The 8,754-nt window shown below is 44.9% G+C and overlaps 1 pseudogene; it reads left to right on the forward strand.

Moving 5' to 3' along the window:
- Window positions 1–2,582: 2,582 nt before the first annotated feature.
- On the forward strand, window positions 2,583–8,416 carry LOC102817865 (annotated as a pseudogene).
- Window positions 8,417–8,754: the final 338 nt, after the last annotated feature.

Genomic DNA, 8,754 nt, shown 5'->3' on the forward strand with positions numbered 1-8,754 from the left:
CTATCCTCACTTCAAGCACCACCCCAAATTCCTGTTGTAATCCTCTTGGCTAAAGAGTGCTGTCACTCAGACAAAGCTTCATGGTGCCCTATCTCAGGTACACTGAGTGGAGCCCATGTGGAGGTGTAAGGACCTCAATGCCATTCTCTTAGCAGACTGGAGGATGTTTGCCCAGGGTTCTGGAGCCTGAGTCTACAGTGTGGATGTGGCAGCAGTGTAAGATTGATGCTGGTGGGCCTTCCTCCCTGTTGAGGTTACTCAATTCCCCTTCTTGTGCTCCTCCTTAGGTTAGTTAGGTTAGAAAAGGATGTCTATATCCTTTCTTTTATAATCAGGGCTCTGTGACTGCTTGGCCAGTAGAGAACAACAGAAGTGAATTTTCTGGAGAGGCTTGCCCTTAAACAATACGAGTGTTATATGAAGAAGCCTACGTGCCCTGAGGAGATGCCCACATAGAGAGGAGTCAAGGCCCCAGCTCTCAAGTACAGCTAAGCTCCTAGCTCACAACCACTGCCAACTTGCTAGTCAGATGGGAGAGGCATCATGTAAGTGGATCAGTCAATGTGGAACGAAGACAAGCTTGCCCTGCTGAGCAAATTTGTAGTTTTATGAGCTAAATAAATGCCATTGTATTACGACACTAGATTTGGGGGTGGTTTGTTAACACAGTAATAAGTAACTGACAGAGCAAGAAGTGGTGAACACAATGGGGCAGAGGTAAATAGTGATGTATGTTCAACCTTGGAACAACAGGGCTCTGTGATACAGGGATGGAGGGTAAAAGAGGGGAAATAATGTTAAGATGCTTGACTGTCTTATGAATATTGGTTTCCCTTGCCTACTATTTTTTCAAATAGACACTTGAGTAGGATAGAAAGGAATATCGGGAAACATGATTACAGAAAGCTGTAAGCCCATCTTTGCCTATAAATGATTGGAATACCTAAAAGGAGTTCTAAAACTTGCCCAGTGAAGCAAGCTTCTTGTGGAACCTTTGCAGTGTATAGGACCTTAGGTGGAATCCTGAGTCCCATTCAGAAGCTTCTGAGGTGGGATATGCCCATTTGAAAGGACAAGCAGACCAGCCTGGAGCAGCTGGAAGAACAGAAGATACTTCTTGAAAGAAATACCAGCAGGAAAAATCCAAAACAAAAATGACAGTCTGATTGGCTATTACAAGAACAAGCAAGTTGTTCATCGGGGAACCATCAAGGTAAGCATCAAGTCCCTTCATGACAGACCCCCTCTAAGACTGAAATTCAAAAGAAACATACAAGCAGGCATGTAAACTTACAGGCGAACACATCAGTCTACTGCTGAAAGAAAGAGGGGGAAAGGCAGCAGTGAAGATATGGCTGAGTTTAATCACATTCCATAGACTCCTGCCGACCTGGAGATGAGAGAGAGAAGAGGAAGGGCTGGTTGGTTTGAAGTGTAGTGAGACCTGGGGACTCCTGAGCCCATGAACAAGAACCTAGCCACTGAGGGCTAGAGCTGAAAGTGAAGTGTCCAGCTGATACAAAGTGAGGGGAGATGCACAAGAACACCCAATGTTGTAAACAATACCTATTCAACCTAGGTTCAGTGGTTTGATGATCAGAACTTGACTAGAGAAAGACAAAAAAAAATTTGATAAAGAAAACAAGGGTAAATTGCTACAATTTGATGGAACTTAACCTATACTTACAGATGTAGTAGCTCAAAACACCAACTGAGAGGGAAGGCGTCTTCACATCAAGAATCTAACCTATCCCCTCTGTATACAGGATTGATAGGAATGGGCAACTTAGACATTGGCTACCTAAAAGTTACTTACTTACAAATTTAGTTTCTGTGTGTGTGTGGGGGGGGGGGCCGTTGTGGAAGAGGTAGAATCCCCACTGAATAGTTTTCCTCTTGTCTAGACAGGTCTGGTGAAAGGAGCTGGGGATATGATTCTTATGATTCAATAGTGGGTAATTGTTATCATGACTAATTGTGACTGTCACAACTATAAAGGTAGAAGTTTTGTAACAAAAAGAGGGGAGTAGTTAATCTTACATTCCAGGAGCAGAGGACCCTAGGACCATAAAGGGAGAAGAGTAAGAGCAGAATGTGGGACCCTATGCAGAGAAGCAGCAACACAGAGATGGAGTCAGAAATGGTGACATGGAGAAATAGAGCAGCTGAGGACTCTAGACTCATGGAAAAAGAAACACTGTGTGCTGATGGTCAGGAGGCAGGCTTGCAGAATGTTCTCTTTGATTGTTTAAATGATTAAATGTTCCTAATTGTTTCTGTGTACATCTCCCACCCCACCCCATCCTCCTTAAAAAATCCTAGAGGGAATAGAAGCAAATACTGTTGAATGATGATAAAAGGAGGAGATTGTAATCAATGTAATGAAATGATGAGTGTAAAATCGATGTTCTCCCATGTAAACTGTTACTGAAATCACAATAAAAATTTAAAAAAAAAAAGAAGTATGGGTGGGCTTGGTCGGGCTCAGCCCAGCCGCCCGCGCATGGCTCCAAGAAGCGTCCTGGGCTCAGCCTGGCGGCTGTGGCTGTAGCTTGAACTGCGGCCTCTGCATTGCCAACACCATGGCCCTGGTGACCCTGCAGCACTCACCCACGCCCAGCGCTGCCTCTTCCTCAGGCAGCAACAGCGAGTTGGAAGCTGGCAGTGATGAAGATCGAAAGTGAAATCTCAGCTTAAGCCAGAGCTTTTTCTTGGTGAAGGGAGCAGCCCTTTTCTTACAATAGGGAAACAGCCCCCAAGGCCCATGGAGTCTCCAGCATCCCCACAAGCATGCAGGTGACTTGCCCCAACACCTTCAAGTAATGATCAATCCTCTGCGTTGTGAAGACAGAATCAAGCTGGTGGTGCGCTTAGAGAGTGCTTGGACAGACAGCATCCGGTACATAGCGGTGGTGGACAGCAGTGGACGGCAGGACACGGAAGAGAGTATCCTGCTGGAAGTCGACTTTTCCAGTAAGGAAAGTAAAAGCTGCACCATCGGCATGGTGCTCCGACTGTGGAGCGACACAAAGATCCACCTGGATGGAGACGGTGGATTCAGTGTGAGCACAGCAGGGAGACTGCACGTCTTTAAGCCCGCATCTGTTCAGGCCATGTGGTCAGCCATGCAGGTCCTCCACAAGGCCTGTGAAGTGTCCTGGAGGCGCAACTACTTTCTCGGGGATGTGGCTCTCATGTGGGCCACCTACTATGAGAACTGTATCTGCTTTGAGCAGAGCTGCATCAATGAGTGGAATGCCATGCAGGACGTGGAGTCCACTTGAACCGACTCCCAGGCCCTGTTCATGGACAAGCCAACTGAAGGGGAAAGGACTGAACACCTCATCAAAGCCAAACTTCAGAGCATCAAGATGAGCCAGGATCTAGAAAACATGACATAATGAATTAGAGAAACAAAGAACTGTAACTTAAAATAATTCAAGGAATTCATAGACAACGAAATGCTACTCATTCTGGGACAGATGGACAAGCCCTCTCTTATCTTCGATCACTTTTATCTTGGCTCTGAATGGAATGCATCCAACCTGGAGGAGCTGCAGGGCTCTGGTGTTGACTACATTTTGAATGTCACAAGAGAAATTGATAATTTCCCCCCCAGCTTATTTGCATACCATAATATTCACGTCTATGGCGAAGACTCCACAGACCTTCTCTCCCACGGGAATGAAGCGTATCATTTTATAAACAAAGCAAAGAGGAACCATTCCAAGTACTTGGTCCATTGCAAAATGGGGGTCAGCCGCTCAGCGTCCACTGTCATCACTTACGCCATGAAGGAATTTGGCTGATCTCTGGAGAAGGCCTACAACAACGTGAAGCAGAAGCTCAGCATCACACGGCTGGCAGCTGTCTGAGTATGAAGGCATCTTGGATGCAAGCAAACAGTGGCACAACAAGCTACAGCACCAACAGGCCAGGAGCAGCCCCCAGCAGGCCGTGGAGGATCCTGGGAACTTCCTGCCGGGTGCCCTGGATGGTTCTCTGGAAGCCCAGCTGCCAGGCCTTGATGCTGCTGCCCAGCTTGAGCTCCTAGGAGGGCTTGCCATCCCCTGCTGTTTCCAGAAACTCTCAGACCCCTTCTACATTCCCCTGAAAATGACTCTGGCAGCTCTGTCCACCTCAGTGACCTGGAGAGGGACGCTTTAGTGGAGGAAGCCATTCAGTCAACAGAGGCTCTCACACACACCAGCTCTGGACCGACCCTAGGAGAAAGAAATGAAGAATAAAACAGAGTCTGGGATTCCCAAAGCCCAGAGTGGCCTCCTGCCCCAAGTGGAGGAAATGGAAAGGGAGGAGGGCCTAGCAGCAGCACTGTGGGGATGACCCTTTTCCAGCTGGAAAAAGTGGCAGGGGCCATGATGGCTCTGATAAGAAATACATTGCAACAACATCAGAAGCCATGTCATGGAGGAACAGAACAGTGAGAAACCCTGCACATGAAAAGCTCATTGTTTTAGCAAAGCGACAATCGAGTGTCTCCCTCGTTGGCAAAGCTCCAGGGACAGCCTCATGCGGGGGACTTGCAGTCTCTGTCTTTTCCTTTTGTGAATAGTTCATTTTTTATTTTTCCTTATTTTATTATAAAAGTTTTTAGTAGAACTCTTCAATGATCATATTACAGGTAGGGGCCATAATGGCTCTGATCACAAATACATTGCAACAACACAGAGCAGCGGGAGACCCTATGCATGAAGAAAGTCCGTTGTACTGCAGAGCAGCAATGGGTGCCTTGTTGATTTGGCAGAGCCTCAACAGGAGATTTCATGCGGGGACCTTGCTGACTTTGTAGTTTGGCAGAGGCCATGTCACCAAGGAGCAGAGCAGCCGAGGACCCTAAACATGAAGGGCTCATTGTTAAGCAGGGCCACAATGGTTCTCCCCTTGGAAGGCAAGGCCCCAGGAGGGATCTCATGTGGGGACTCTGCTGTCTCTGTCCCTTTGTTTTAATCAGCTTATTTTTAATTTTCTTGATTTTATAATAAAAGTTTTCAGTAGAATCTTAGTAAGAATTATATTAAAGATTTGAAACTTTTTATTAGGCACATTCACACCATATTCAATCATGCATAGTCCTAAAGAATGCTTTTCACACTAACAATAAGTTTCACCACTAGGAAAAACCAGCTAAAGTTTTTGCCAGTTCAAGTTTAAGATTACATTCAACATTCTGTGTAGTTTCGGTCAGGGGCATTAAGACCTTTAAAAAATTAGCAAAAATGAAATTGAGAGCTAAGGAAATAGTAACAGATCATAAGCAGAAATTTAACTAGATGTTTTGTATAGAGAAGCTTTTAGTATAAGGAAGTTGCTCCGTTTCTTCTTAACTACAAAACTTTAAATGCTTCATGTTTTTCTTGTTTAATCAATCATGAGAAACAACTGTGTTATCAGTTACATAGCAAATAATGTTTAGGTACATGTTGTGATTAATGAATCTATGGAAAGTAATAGGTGAGGGTAGAAATAGGAGTTACAATTTAGAATTATGTTTTAAGGTTAACATGACATTTTTAGAACAATGAGGTTTGCTTACAGAAATCAGATATTGTCTAACTACATAAAGGGGAACAAGGAAGATTTTGATACTCTTGATGTTCTATATTGAAATGATTAATATGTATGATTTAGACCACTACTTTGAAAAGAATAATTAATAGATTGATGGTATAGAGTAGTATAAAAGCTGTTTGAGAATCTGAAATAAAGGTAAGAGGAGAAATAAAATGTAAAAGGAAAGAGAGGAAAAATAAAATGTGAGAGAAGAAGAGTCACCATTCATCGAGACCCATTGATTTTGCGAGCTTCATTTCTTCGCCGATGCCATGCATCTCTCTAGGACCCCCAAATAAGAGTGTCGGGGCTGGTCCGTGACAGAAAAGCCTGCTCAACCAGGAAAACCTGAGCAACAACAACAGCAAGCAGAGCTGATGTCCTAAATAGGACTTAGAGCATGATGCTCTATTTGGGGTCCTCAATAAAGTGAAGCCTTCCTACAAATCCTGTGCTGAGCGTATGTACCCTCCAGCCAGCTGGCCTCCTGAGGCTCTTGGGGAGCATTGTGAGAACCCCAGCTGCTGAGGGTGATTTGAATGTAGAAAACGGCTTCACTTCTGTTGCTTGACACAGTTCCAGCAGACAGAGAGATTATCATGCAAGGCAGATAGCTCTCAGAAGTCACTTTCTATCTTCTCTTTAGGGTAACTTTGAATTGACTTGTAAGAATATGTAATATGGTCATATTCACAGCCTTTCACTATGAGTTCTACAAACCTTAGGAAAAACAATTGCTTTCAGCTTCGGTGGATTGAATACAAAGGAAATTGTATGTGACACTCCTGTTCACAGAAAACCTAAATACAAAGTAACAGCATTTATGAGATCACAAAAGTATATAACAACCTAAAAGTGAAGCTGACCAACCCCTACAGACCTCACCACAATCAATTACCAGCCAGAATTTACAAACCCCCACTATTACATAACAGGCCCCTACATGAATAGGCAGAGAATAGTGAACATAAGTGAAAGGTGGTCAAAACTTAATAATCTACATTTCTTGCAGCAATTATCCAGGTTGGGTCTTATGCCTCACAGCCTCAAAAGAAAGGAAATGCAAAGAACACTGTGGTTAAGCAATTTAATGGACACTTTTTTAGAAAACAAAATTAAGTAGATGTTAGTAATGCTTTTACTATGAAACTAATATCATAGTATGTAGGATAGAAGATTGATAATCACATAGTAGAAATTATGAAGTAGTGTAAGCATTGATGATTAATAGAAACTTATATTACTAAGAGGATGTAGTCAGGGGTCTGATAAGTGGAAATGATTTGTGTAAGGTTTACCTTGATCTTTTAATAGGAATAAGAAGAAGCAATTTATCAGTTACGTAGGAGAGGAGATGATGTCAAAAGGAAAGTGTTCAGCGGTTGAAAAATGAACAGGATATGGAAAGGTCAGTTTGGACATCACAGAAATACTTTTGTTAAGGTTGTATAATCACAGAATAAAAGGAATGTTGTGATTGAAACTGTGTAATAATTCATGGAAAAATCAAAGTATCAAATCATTATGTACTGCGTAATTTTAAGTATAAAAAATAAAGACTTGCTGAGCCGGGTCAGACAAATAAAAACAAACAGACAAAGAAAGAGAGCCCGCTTCAGTCAACCAAGCAAAAGCTCTCAATTGCTTTCATTTTCACCGATTCCGCATCTCCTCTCGTGTCCCACAACCCTGCGTGAGCTGGACTCCCGCATCCAGCACCCCGGAAATCTGCATCCAGCCAACCTTCCTGCCCCACCTCACATCCTCCTCCATGGGCCACATGTCCAGCAGGTCCTGAGCTTTCGAGAAGCTGGCCTTTGGTCCCACCGAGACACCTCCATCTCTACCACCAGCAGGTTCCGGATGGCCAGACACCAATGACTTTCTACCTGGGGCTGCCCCAGACCCACAGGCTAGTCTTCTGGAACCCTCCAGAGAGACCCCACAAGTCCTGCTGAAAGTCCCTCCTTATAAAGAATCCTCACTGTGACAAGACCCCTCCCAGCATGGAAGTGATGAAAGAAGACCCGGCACCCAAGAGAGACCTAAACCAGCTAAGGACCTGAGGCGTCTGTTCAGTAAAGAATCTGAGAAACCAACGGCCGATAGCTATTTGATGGAACACCAGGAATCCATCACCCTACTGCAGAGGGCAGGCTTGGTTTGCAAGCTCACCAAAGAGCTAGAAAGGCTGAAGAGCATACCAACAGACATAGCTGCCCCCTCCAAAGATGGCGCCACCAGCAGGTAGGAGGCCAGCATTCCTAAGGAAAGCCAGGAACTGGCTCTGCTCCATCCGTTGGGGCTTCTGGCTTTGCCCTGCCAGGCAGTGAGCAATGGGAAATCGGAGGCTGTTCCCCCGCCATTGGAAGGAGCTTCACTTAAGAGCCCCTCTCCCTGGCTGTGCTGCCTGGATCACACTAGCCATTTCTCAAAAGACTTCCTGAAGAGCATCTGCTATACCCCCACCTCATCTTCCATGAGATCCAACCTGACTGGAAGCTCCAGCAGGTACAGCATCCACAGAGTGCGAGGGAAACCAGGCCTGGTGAAGCAGTAGACACAAGAGATGGAGACCCGGCTTCGACTGGCTGGCCTCATGGTCTCCTCCCCACTCAAACACTCCCACTCCCTAGCCAAGCTTGGAAGTCTCAACTTCACAGAAGACCTGGTCAGTGAGGCTGACGTGTCCTCCACCACTGACTCCCCAGACGCCAAGTTCAATGAGTCTTCCTTCTTGCATGAGCCCCAGCCAAGCTCCAGGAACACAAACGTGGCCTCTAAGCCATCAGGGAAAACTGCCCCCGGATGCTTGACCAGTCCATCAAGGGAAAGCAAAAGCTGACCTGTTGTTAGCTGAGTTTGAACTTAACCTTCTCCAGTGATCCCTTCCTTAGCTTCACTCTGGGTTCTGGTCAGTCCTGTACATCTTGATTTCTCCTTAAAAACAAAACAAAACTGAAGTTGTTCTAAAGTGTTCCACTCTCTTGCCATAGAGAGGATGATAAAGAAAAATAACTAACATGCAGCACAAGTTAGAAGAGTAGATTGCCGCCCTGTGGCCTCAGAAAGCCAGGTACTGTTGGCCAGTCCACACCAAGTAGTTTTTTTGTCAACAAGAATCATGTTTTAAGAAGCGCATGTTCAGATAAGCACACACATCAAAAAAACGACATTTGCAAC

This window comes from Chrysochloris asiatica, unplaced genomic scaffold (genome assembly GCF_000296735.1).
Source record: "Chrysochloris asiatica unplaced genomic scaffold, ChrAsi1.0 scaffold00357, whole genome shotgun sequence".
Classification (NCBI taxonomy): Eukaryota; Metazoa; Chordata; class Mammalia; order Afrosoricida; family Chrysochloridae; genus Chrysochloris; species Chrysochloris asiatica.